This window comes from Suncus etruscus, chromosome 1 (assembly GCF_024139225.1).
Source record: "Suncus etruscus isolate mSunEtr1 chromosome 1, mSunEtr1.pri.cur, whole genome shotgun sequence".
NCBI lineage: Eukaryota > Metazoa > Chordata > Mammalia > Eulipotyphla > Soricidae > Suncus > Suncus etruscus.
This window is the reverse complement of record NC_064848.1, coordinates 153,467,894-153,481,431: the sequence shown is the minus strand read 5'-3', so window position 1 is coordinate 153,481,431 and position 13,538 is coordinate 153,467,894.

Genomic DNA, 13,538 nt, shown 5'->3' with positions numbered 1-13,538 from the left:
GATAAGAATATGTAAAGAAGAAGGTGTCTTTAAATAGACAAACAACCTGGAGTCCTCTTTGTGACTTAGAAGTCATTTTTACACCTAGATAAGTGTGCCCCTAAGGAAAGAGAACAGGGGAGAGGTCTTCCAATCACCCCAGCTGGGCTCCATCCAGCCATAAATGCCAAGAAACTGAGGCAGTCAGAGAAGCAGTGGGGTTCCCTTTGTGATTCTGAAGTCCATTTTTATGACCATGTCAGTGTGCCCAGAGAAAGAGAAGCCCCAGTATAAGGGTAGGGGCCTTCCAGCCACCTAAATGAACTCTGCCCAGCCAGACAATAACAGGAAATTGAAGCAGACAGACAGATGGGCAGCAGGGTCCTCTTTGTGACACAGAAAGCCATTTTCATATCAATGTCAGTGTGCACCAATAAGAGCACAGCTTTCTACTTTGTTCTGCAGAAGCACATTTTTTCCAATCAAGAAGTTACACTGCAATACATATAAAACACCATCACAATGCAACGGTCACAATGGGAAAGGAAAATCAAACTCAACCACACTTAGTGAACAAAGATGGTAGAAATGAAGATCCAACCAGTATTAGCCAGCAATATTGCCTTTCTGATAAGGACTTTAGAGATTAAATGTTGAAGATGTTCAAGGAATTCCAAGAAACTATTGAACATATCACCAATAAGACTCAAGAGTATATGAGTAGAATGAGGAAACTTCAAACAGAAATGACAGAACTGAAAAATTTGGTAGGTGAACAAAAAACTCACTGGAAGGCCTCACCAGCAGAGTAAAAGCTGCTAAGGCCAAAGTCAGTGTGTTCGAAAAATGAGATGGATAATGCCACCAAAAAAACAGCAAAATATGGGAAAGAATCTTAAAATAAATGAACAACTAACAAGTTAACTTTGGTATTCATTCAAGATGATTGACATCATCTGTATTCCACAGGACCTGGAAGATAACTCCTATGAAGAAAAAACATTCAAAAACATCATTGCTGAGAGGTTCTCACAACTGGAGAGTTCAAATCCTCACATTCTGAGTGGCCAAATGATACCAGCTTAAAAAGATCCAAATAAAAATACTACAAAACACATCCTAATTAGAATTACGAAAAGCATAGAGATAGACTACTAAAAGAAACAATAGCAGAAGGAAATCACATACAAAGCAGTCCTTAAGATTTACAGCAGATTTACCAAAGGCAACCCATGAGATCCAAGTGCAGTGGTAGATTATAGTGAAAAATTTTAACGAAATGAAAACCTGACCAAGAAAAGTTTACCCAGCCAATCTCTCATTTAGATTTGACAGAACAATACACAGCTTTGAGTATAAACAGTTCAGGAATTCTATAGACAAAAAAAAACCTTTTTTATTTATATCTTTATTTAAACACCTTGATTACAAACATGATTGTAGTTGGACTTTAGTCATGTAAAGAACACACCCTTCACCAGTGTAACATTCCCATCACCAATGTCCCAAATCTCCCTCCTCTTCAGCCCTCCCCTGCCTGTACTCTAGACAGGTTTTATACTTCCCTTATTCATTCACATTGTTATGATAGTTCTCAATGTAGTTATTTCTCTAACTTTACTCATCACTCACTCCTTGTGCTGAGCTTCATGTAGTGAGCTGGAACTTCCAGCCTTCCTCTCTTTTGTCTCTGAGAATTATTGCAAGAATGTCTTTTATTTTTCTTAAAACCCATACATGAGTGAGACTATTCTATGTCTATCTCTCTCCCTCTGACTTATTTTACTCAGTATAAGGGATTCCATGTACATCCATGTATAGAAAAATTTCATGACTTCATCTCTGGGGGGAGGAGTACATAAGACCAAACAAACCCCACAAAAACACACCAAAATTCTACAAAAAATATGCCAGAATATTTCATGACACTAATCATTTTTTAGTGTAAATGGACTAAATATACCAATTAATACACAGAGTAGAAAAGTGGTCAGAAAATTGAATCTAACATTCTACTCCCTACAAGAACACAACTGAATAATCAGAACAAAGACTCAAAGTCAAAAGTTGGAAGACAATCCTTCAAGCAAATAATTCCCTTAAAAAAGGCTGGAGTTGCCATACTAATATCAGACAACACAGGCTTTAGGCTAAAAAGTTTATAAAAGACAGAGAGGGTTGTTTAATAATTATCATGGGATAGGAAGAAATCACACTCCTAAACATATATAAACACAATGAAGAGCCAGAAAAATACTTAAAACACTAACAGACTTGAAGAAAGACATCAATGCTCAACACAATAGTAGTTGGAGACTACAACACTGCTCTGTCATGTCTTGATAGAGTAAACTAAAACTCATCAAAAATATACTGGCTTTGAAAAAAGATATAAAAAAGAGGTTTTAGAAATATTTAGAAAGATGATAGATAGATAGATAGATGATAGATAGATAGATAGATAGATAGAGATAGAGATGACAGATGGCTTTTTATGCTCCAAAAACCAAATATACATTCTTCTCCAATGCCCATGGGACATTTTCAAAGATAGACCACATGCTGGGCCACAAAACATATATCCATAAAATCAAGAGGATAGAAATTGTATCAACTATCTTCTCAGACCATGATGCATTGAAAATAGAAGTTAATTACAAACAAATACAGTGAAATTACTTGAACACCTGGAAATTAAACAATTTACTACTGAACAACCAGTGTGTCAGAGATAAAATCAAAGATTCCTGAAAACAAAAGAAATGAGAATATGAGCTATCAGAATTTGTGGTATACAAATAAAGAAGTATTGTGAGGAAATCATATTGCTTTACAAGAATTTATTGGGAAGAGGTAAAGGGCCCACATAAATAATTTGACTGCACAGTAATTGGAAAAAGACTAACAAAAAGAACCAAAAGCAAGCAGGAGGAAGGACATAATAAAACTTAGAGCAGAAAGTAGAGAACTGGAAACCCTCCCCCCCCCAAAAAAAAAAACAATACAAAAGATAATGAAATCAAGAGTTGATTCTTTGGAAATTTAAACAACATTAAAAAAAAAACATTAGCAAGACACAAAGAAAGTCCTCCCAATAAACCAAGTCAGAAAAGAAAATATGGGATGTCACAGCAGATACTACAGAAATCCAAAAGATATCAGATTACTTTGAGAACCATTATGCTACATAAAAGAGAACCTAGAAGAAATTTATAAATTTTTGGACTCCTATAACCGTCCAAGGTTGAACCAAGATGCTTTAAATACCTGAACAGACCTATCACTATCAAGGAAACTGAAATCATAATCAAAAAGTTTCCCAAAAATAAAAGAAACAAAAAGTATGATGTGGAGCAAGGAAAGTCTCTTCAACAAATGGTGTTGTGAAAAAACTAGTCAGTTACAGGCAAAAAAATTAATTCAAACCTATTTTTAATGCTATACACAAAAGTAAAATCAAAATGAATGAAAGACCTTTATATCATATCTGAAATCATGAAGTACATAGAGAAAAATGTAGGCAGAACACTCCTTGGCATTAAAGCTAAAGGCATCTTCAACAATGAAACATCACTGACCAAGCAAGTGGAGTCAAAGACAAATGGGACTACATTAAACTAAGAAACTTCTGCATCTCAAAGGAAACTGTGAACAGGATACAAAGACTTCCCATGGAATGGGAGAAACTATTCATCCAATATCCATCTGATAAGGGGTTAGTATCTAAGATACATAAGGCATTGAACCCTGTTTAACTAAATGTATTTCTTCCTCAAAGAAGAAATACAGATGGCCAAAAGATATATGAAAAGATTCTACACATTATTAGTTATCAGAGACAGAGAAATAAAAAATAGATATCAGGACAGAGTGATAGCCAGTGATAGGGCATTTGCCTTGCACGTGGCTGACACAGGATGTACCTCAGTTAGATCCCTTGCATCCTATATGGTCCCCAAGGCAGGAGCGATTTCTGAGAGCATAGCCAGGAATAACCCTGAGCGTCACCAGGTGTGGCCCAAAAAACAAAACAAAACAAAACAAAAAACATATCTCACACCATAGAGACAGGCACACATCAAAAAGAACAAGAACATCCCATGTTGGTGCAATGTACAGAGAAAGACACTCTCATTTATACATGTGGGAATGTATACTGGTCCAGCTTTTTTGGAAAACAATGTGGACATTCTCAACTAAAAATTGAGCTCCTATATAACCCAGCAATATCGCCTCTAGAAATATACCCAGGAGCCCAAAAATGCAATGCAGATAAGCTCTAAGCACTCCTATGTTCATTGCAGCACTCTTCACAATAGTCAGAATCTGAAAACAAGCCAAGTGCCCAAGAACAGATAAGTGGATAAAATAATAAATAAAGAAATAAATAGGGGCCGGGAAGGTGGCGCTAGAGGTAAGGTGTCTGCCTTACAAGCGCTAGTGTAGGACGGACCGCGGTTCGATCCCCCGGCGTCCCATATGGTCTCCCCAAGCCAGGGGCGATTTCTGAGCTCATAGCCAGGAGTAACCCCTGAGCGTCAAACGGGTGTGGCCCAAAAACCAAAAAAATAAATAAATAAATAAATAAATAAATAAATAAATAAATAAATAAAAACAATGGTACTTCTACACAATGAAATACTACACAGCTGTTAAGAAAAATGAAGTCATGAATTAATAGGAAGCTTGCCACGAAGAGTAGGAGAGTGCAGTTAGGTCAGAGAGGGATCACTATGACAATTGTAGTTGGAAATGATAGCTCTGGACAAGAACTGTGTGCTGTAAATAAAGTGATATAAATTATAACCACTTCAGTAACAATATTGCAGATCACAGTGTCTAAAAGGAAAAAAAAAGGAAGAGAGAGAGAAAAATGTCTGCCATTGAGATTGGGGGGGGGTGGCATATAGGAAGACAGGAGAGAATCTAGGAACATTTGTGGAAGGAAATGTGCACTGGTAAAGAGATGGTTGTTGGACAATTTTTTACTGAAACTCAATCATGAACAACTTTGTAACTGTGTGTCTCACACTGTTTCAATTAAAGAATTTATTAATAAAAAATTTAACCATACTGTGAGAATAATATCCCCAAAATATATGTGTTGGGAAGTGCAGTGAAGAGAAAGGAGCATTATCACCATAACAGTTAAAAATTATCACTCTGAACGAGAGTTGGGAATTGAGAGGAAGTAATATGCATGATACCCCTTCATTAATAGTATTGCAAACCACAAAATGTTGGGTGTTGGAACACTGTATGATCAAAATTCAACCATCAACAAATTTTTAACTCTGTATCTCATGATGAATTTTTAAAATAAATAATTTTAAAAGAATATTATAGTGGGAAAACTGGGTTGTCCTTTGCAAAAGAGTACTATGAAAATAGATAACACAAAATTGATTGAAGGCTTAGATGTAAGAGGCTTCAGAGCAATAGTACAGTTTGATATGATGGGTCTGAATTCAATATCCATAATCCCATATATTTTCCCATACCATACCAGAAATAAGTCCTAAGCACTGCCAGGTGTAATCTCAAAAAAATTTTTTTATTTAACTCTAAGTTTACTGAGGATCCTTCATTTGGGGTGGGGGTTTGGGTTTTGGGCCACACCCAGTGATGCTCAGGCACCTGGCTATGCACTCAGAAATTGCTCCTGGCTAGGGGGACCATCTGAGACACTGGGGGGATCAAACCTCATTCCGCCCTAGGTCAGCAGCATGCAAGGCAAACTCCCTATCATTGTGCCACTGCTCAGCCCCTGACCCTTTATATTTTTATAAGTAAATTTTCTTCGGTAAAAATGACTTTACTTCACTAAAAATAATTTTTAAAACTTCATGCTATAAAATTAAAGAACCTAGAAGTGCATACATTTGGGAAATTTTATAATATCTCAAGACTAAGTCAGTGAAAATAGGAAACAGAATATCTGAACATGGGGCTGAAGAGATAACACAGCGGTAGGGCATTTGTCTTGCATACAGCTGATCCAGGACGGATGGTGGTTCGAATCCCGGCATCTCATATGATTTCCTGAGCCTGCCAGGGGCGATTTCTGAGCACAGAGCCAGGAGTAACCTCTGAATGCCGCCAGGTGTGACCCAGAAAGCATGCATACACATACATACATACATACATACATACAAGAATATCTGAACAGATCAATTACTACTGAGAGAATAAAAATGGTAATCAAGTCACCCAAACAAGGGCTGAAGCCCATATGGGTTTACTAATAAGTTCTTTCAAACCTTAGAAGATTTAGTTCCTATCCTTTTCGCGAAAATTAAAATCTTCCCTCTAAGATAAGACATAAAACAAGGTTTTCCACTCTCACCACTGTGAGTCAACATAGTATTGGAAGTTCTTACCACAGCAATTAGGTAGGAGAAAGATAGGATGGGGAGAGAAATGGAGAGAGAAAGATAGGATGGGGAGAAGACTGAAGAGGAGGGTAGGGGAAGGAAAGGGAAGAGTGGGGACAAGAAGAGAAGGGAGGGGTAGAGGAGAGGAAGGGAAGAGAGGGATTTCACTGATTTCACTTAGTCTAATAACCTCTAGATTCATCTATGTTGCTACAAATTTCATGATTTTGTTCTTTCTTTTTTTTTTTTCTTGTTTTTGTTTTTGGGTCACACCTAGCAATGCTCAGGGGTTATTTCTGAGTCTGCACTCAAATAGCACTCCTGGTGGATTCAGAGGGACCATATGAGAAGCTGGGAATCACACCTGGGTTGGTCATGTGCAAGGCAAGCACCCTACCTGATGAATTATTGTTCTGGCACCAAAATCAAAGAGCCATATTTTTCTCTGTTGGTTTGTGGACCACACCTGGCGATGCTCAGGGGTGACACCTGACTCTGGAATTAATCCTTACAGTACTTAGGGTTCCATATAAAATGCAAAAAAACAACCCAGGTCAGCAAGGCAAATGCCCTACAAGTTGTACTATCTCCCTGGCCCCAATTTTGTTCTTTCTTAGAGTTGCTTATATCCCATTGGTATATATACCACAACTTCTTCGTCCATTCATATGTTTTGGGGCATTTGGGTTGTTTCCATATTTTGGCTTTTATACTAAATACTGTGATGAACATAGATGTACATATACCCTTTCAAATGAATGTGTTGTGTTTGGGGTAACTTTCAAGAAATAGTATATCTAATCATGGGTGACACCAACCAAGTAACAGAAAGCTGGTAGCCTTGAGATAAGTGGGTGGACTACGCCCCAGCCTTGACGAAGTCATGCCTGATGCATCCATTATCCAGAACCACCATTTCACTGATGGCCTTGTCTCACCATCCCTCTACAATTTTCCTTGAGGACACTAATCTGAGCAAACTTCATGTATGCTGGTATTTGGGCTGATATCACCAGGGTTTTTTGGTTATTGGTGGGGGGGGGGCTTTTGTGAGCACCCTCCCCCACACCCTCCTTCCAGGAGGCCTGGCATCACAAAAGCTTCAGAATCAGTAATAGTGCTTTGAATTGCTGGACAACTTCATTTGTTTGATGCTTTTGTTCCCATAGGAACATACTAATTAAAGAGTGAACAGCTAATAAAATCTTACTAAACCTTCTGCCATTGTATTAATGATTTCATTAAAGATATAATAATTTTCACAAATATGTTTGCTACTGTACCTTTTCTTTTTTTTTAAACTTCTCTTCCTTTTTTTTCTATTCTTTTTTAATAACTTTTTCTCACTTATCTGAAAACCAATGTATTGTAGTCAACTATGTCAAACTATGTGATGCATTTTCTTAAAAAACAGTAAAAATAAATTAAGTGAAAAAATATTTCTGGTCAATATAAAAGTTTATTCATATTTTAAAAGATTTCCATATTGCTTTTCATAGAGATTGAACTAGAGAGTATTTCCACCACCATTAGTTCCTTTCTTACCACAATCCCATCAATACTGGCTGTTTTCCATACTTTTTGATATGTGCCATTCTTACTAGTGTAAGATGATATCTAAATGCTATTTTGGTTTTCATTTCCCTAATCATAAATGACAATGAGCACTTTTACCTATTTTTGATGGCCATCTTTATTTATCTTCTCACTTTATTTGTGGACGGAGTCATTGGATTTTTTTGGTTGTTGAGTTTTGTGAGTGCTTTCTAGATCTAGGATATTAATCCTTGGATGCATGGTATACAAATATTTTCTCCTATTCATTAGGGTATATTCTTTGGGGGGCTCACTTGGTGGCACTCAGGCATTAGTCCTGGTTTTTTAAATTCAGAAATTACTCCTGGCAGGCTAGAGTGACCATATGGGATACTAGGGATTGAAGCTAGGTCAGCTGAGTGCAAGGCAAATGCCCTACTCACTGTCTCTGGTCCCAACATTAGGCTATATTCTTATTAGGTCTCGTGTATCTTTTTTTCTGTGCAGATTTTTCATTTGTTGAAGTTTCATTTTGTTGTTGTTATTGTTGTTGTTGTCTTTGCCACTGTGTTCAATTTGTTGAAGACACCTCAATAGTCAATTACCTAGAGAGTTCTACTGATATTTTCTTCAATGTATTTTATGGATTCTGATCTAATCTCGAGGTTTTTTTACTTTACTTTCACTTTATCTTTTTTACATACCATTTTATATACAATTGACATACAATTTATAATTGAAATTATAATTTCCATTTTTACATGTGGTTTTCAGTTTTCTCAGCACCATTAGTTGAAGAGATTTTCTTGCCTCACTTTATATATTTGGTACCTTAGCTGTCCATGAAACAGAGGTTTTAGTTATGGTCTCCCAATTTTGTTCCATATGTCTGCAGACATGTCTATCATGTTTAGTATTGGGGACACACCCAGTGGTATTCAAGGCATACTCCTGCTCTGAATTGGACCAGGTCGGCTGCATTCAAGGCAACTATTCTAGCCAATGTACTATCACTTTACTTCTCCATATTTATCTTTATTCCAGTACCATGTATTTTTGATATTATAGTTTTATAGGATAATTCAAAGTTGTAGGATGTAATGCCCTCCATGATCCTTTTAGGATTGTTGTCTATTTGGTAATTCTTGTTGTTCCATATAAATTTGAGCACTTTTTTTCTTGTCTTTTATCAACATCACTGAAATTTTAATTGTCTTCCAAGATTTTCTCTCCCTGCTCCTTTTAGAATTGTTTTGGTATTTGGTGAATTTTGTTGTTCCATACAAATTTGAGCACTTTTTATCATGACTTTTATCAACATCATTGGAATTTTAATGGGTACTACATTGATTTTGTATTATATTTTTGGCAGGAAAGTTATTTTAACAATGTTGATTCTTCCAATATATAAACAAATGTCTTTTCATTCCCTGGTGTCTTCTATTTCTCTTAGCAGTAATTTTTAGTTTTTACTGTCTTTCATCTCCCTTGTTTCCTAAGTATTTTATGTTTTGGGGTATGTTCTTTTTGTTTGTTGTTTTGCTTTGTTATGTTTTGTTTTGGGACCACACCCTGTGGCGCTCACAGTTACTCCTGGATCTGCACTAAGTCGCTTCTGATAGGCTCAGAGGACTATATGGGATGCCGGGATTCAAACCACCATCTGTCCTGAATTGGCTATGTACAAAGCAAACGACCCACCACTGTGCTATCTCTCCAGCCCCTGGGGTACTATTTTGAAAGGGGTAATCTTTTTATTTTTTCTTCAAACTATTTGTACATAGTAATAGCACATATTTTGTGTATTAATTTTGTAACCTGCTATCTTACCGAATCAACTATTATTTCTAACTACTCTCAAGGGTCTTCAATGTACAGTATCAGGTCTTGTGCAAATTGTGATAGTTTGGGTTTTTTTGTTTCCAATTTGGATCCTCTTGATATATTCTTCTATTTGATTGTATGGCAAAGCCTTCCAAAACTATGTTGAATAAAAGTGACAACAGTGGATAACCTTGCCCTGTGCCTGAGGTCAGGGGACAGGCGTTTAGTCTTTTCACCCTTGAGTGTAATAATATCTACGGGTTTATTATAAATGGTAGTTGCTATCTTGAGGTGTTCCTTCTATTCTTGTTTTTGGAGGGTTTCTATTATGAATAGGTGCTGGATTTTGTCAGAAGTCTTCTCTGCATCAATTGATATGATCATATTGTTTTTAATCTTCCTGTTGGTGGGTATGGTGTATTACACTAATTGATTTGCATATGTTGGATCATCCTTGCATCCTTGGGATGAACATGATGTGTATATATATTGATATTTTGCTGGGTTCAATTCACTAGGATTTTGCTGAGGATCTTTGCATTGATGTTCACTAAGGATATTGTCGTTTTCTTTTATAATAATGTTTCTGCCTGTTTTAGCTATCAGTTTATTGGCTTCATAGAACTATTAAGGAAGGTTCCTCTAAAGAGAACAAAGAGTATGGGCACACTAAATCCTCTTTGAAGATTTGGTAGAATTCACTAATCAATCCATCTGGAACTGGGCTTTTGTTCTTGCAGATATTTTAATTACTGTTTCAATTTATTTACTCAAAATTTATCTATTCAGTTTTTCTCTTTCTTTTGGTTTGATTTGGGAATTTGTATGATTGTAATAATTTGTTTTTTAGTTTGATGGCATAAAATTGTTTGTAATAGCTTCTTAGCTTTTTTTTATTTCTGGACTGACTTGTAATTTTTCTCTATCATCTTTAATCCATTTATTTGGGTTTTTTCTCTTTTTCTTACTGAATCTAGCTAAGCGGTGTCAATCTTGTTTTTTTCTCTTTCAAAGAAACAAAGTAAAAAAATTAAGGAAGTTGGCAGCTTACAAATCTTACAAAAATTAACAAATTCCTCACCGTTTGGAGCTATTGATGCAGAAATTGTGGTTTGACTTCCTGGGTTGATTGCTGCAAACTTGTGGCTTGCTAGTTGCCCCAGCTTTTGTAGATAAGGTGCCCTTTTATAATGTCAATCTCTTTATCAAATTATGAGAGTTACAGTTGTTCTAAATCCTTGCCTCCATTGGTTTTATATACTTGGGGAGGAGAAAGGTGGTTTACTGAGATTTTAATTTTTCTTGGCCCTTTCGTCATTCTAGTAGGTCTATAGCAGTATATAATTACAGTGGCATATAACTGTTACTTCAGTTTAATTTTTAGCAATAATTCATTGTACTGGCAATCTCTGCATGTCATTGACATTTGTATACAAATGTTTTTAAGCATATGTTCAACCTTGAATCCTTTTATTGTCAGGGGTGGGGAATTAACTCTCTGCAGTATCGAGAGGCCCATGCAGACAAACCTGAGACTCATATATGCCAAGTATTAGCTCCCACCTTTGAATTATCACCCTAATCTTTTGTTCATTTTATTTTTTCCTCATTGCTAAGTGTTAAAGTTATATGTAAATTCTGTGTTGTCCTTTATAACAAATGCTATATGAAATACTTACTTCCCACAAGCTAGGTATCAGAAGCAAATGTTCTTTCTAGACCATGCTCAGTGGTGATTTTAGACCGTCACTTGACACAAACTCTCCAGAAACAGAAATAAGTGAAAGTAAAGAAAGTTTATTCAGAGTAGTGGCACAGGCAGTAAGGCATTTGCCTTGTACATTTTAACCTAGGACGGTGTCAATCCCTTGGCGCCCCATATGGTCCCCCAAGTCAGGGGTCATTCTAAGAGTATAGCCAGGAGTAACCCCTGAGTGTCACCAGATGTGGCCCAAAAATGAGACAGAGAGAGAGTGTGTGTGTGTGTGTGTTTATTAGAGCTCAGCGCTAAAAACGCTTGAGCCAAAGATACTCTGAGAACCTCAAGCTTCCTTCACACACACATTAAATATACTATTCCTTACACAGGTGGAGGAAGACAAATCTAAATTTCTACCTTACCTAAAGCAAAGCAGATTTGCAGAAGTACATGTAGCAGTTAGAACATCCTGACAAGCTTGTGGCATGCATCATGTTTTCTTTTACTTTGGCAGTCTAATTTATTTGGGCTTTAAGTTTGGCTACCCAGCCAGGAATGTCCTTGTTTGAGGCTAGTTGCTATTTTTGCAGGATGTTCTGTCTCTCAGTGTTCAGGGCTTACTCCAGCTCTACATTCAGGACTCACGCTTTGTGGGCTCATGTAACTATATAGGAGGTGAAACATGGTCAGCCACATACATGCAAGACAAGTGCCTTACCCACTTAACTCCAACCCAATTCTTTCTTCTCATAGTAGTGTTTTTGGACCAGAGATGTTTGGAATGATGCAATAGATTGAGGAGATAGACTAGGACTGAAAAAGGGGGCTGGATAGAGTAGTTTGTGGGACTTTACTTCCCAGAAAGCCAGCAACCATAGGGAGAAAGCTTCTTATAACTACTCTTATCTCTACTACCTCTCCCAGAGGAGATTCCTTAGAAATTAATTCACTTTAGATACTCTCTAGAGGAGCTGGAGCAATGGCGCAAGCGGTAAGGCATTTGCCCTGCATTCACTAGCCTAGGACAGACCATGGTACGATCCTCCTGGTGTCCCATATGGTCACCCAAGCCAGATGCAATTTCTGAGAACATAGCCTAACCCCTGAGTTTTACCGGGTGTGGCCCAAAACAACAAGAACAACAACAACAACAACAACAACAACAAAAAGATACTCTCTAGAGCAGTATTTTTCAACCTTTTTGTGCAAAGGCACATTTTTTTTCATGAAAAAAAAATCACAAGGCACATCACCATTAGAAAATGTTAAAAATTTTTAACTCTGTGCCTATATTGACTATATATAGAGTAATTTTATTGAATATGAATCAAATAAACACAAATAAATTATTTTATAATTACTTTATTCTGATATTCTGGCAGGAATTGAAGAAAGACACATGTAGCTCCTTGTCAACAGCTCTCAGTCTCTATCTTTAGTTTTTTATAGTTCGTAACATGTGCTTTGGCTCACAAATAGATCAATCATGCCAAAGCCACATGTTATGGATGAAATTGGAATTTTTCCCACAGCACACTAGACAATATCTCACGGCACACTCGGCAAGAGGTTGAAAAACACATGGGCCCGGAGAGATAGCACAGTGGCATTTGCCTTGCAAGCAGCCGATCCAGGACCAAAGGTGGTTGGTTCGAATCCCGGTGTCCCATATGGTCCCCCGTGCCTGCCAGAGCTATTTCTGAGCAGACAGCCAGGAGTGACCCCTGAGCACTGTCGGGTGTGGCCCAAAAACCAAAAAAAAAGAAAAACACTGCTAGGTTATCTTAGATATCACTTTAGATTCACAAAGCCTCATTGCCCACTCAGTCACATAGACCCTTTGCCATGTCAGCCAGGTCATTCCTGTTGACTAGTTTAGCTTAACCTGGTTAGCTTAGAATAGGTAAGCAAACATTAGTAAACAATTTCCTTTGCACTTCCTAAGATTTTTAGTTTTTGTTTGTTGGTTGGTTTGTTTTGGGGTCACATCCAGCAGCGCTCAGGGGTTACTCCTGGCTCTATGCTCAGACATCGCTCCTGGCAGGCTTAGGGGACCATATGAGATGCTGGGATTTGAACCACCATCCTTCTGCATGCAAGGCAAACACACTACCTTCATGCTGTCT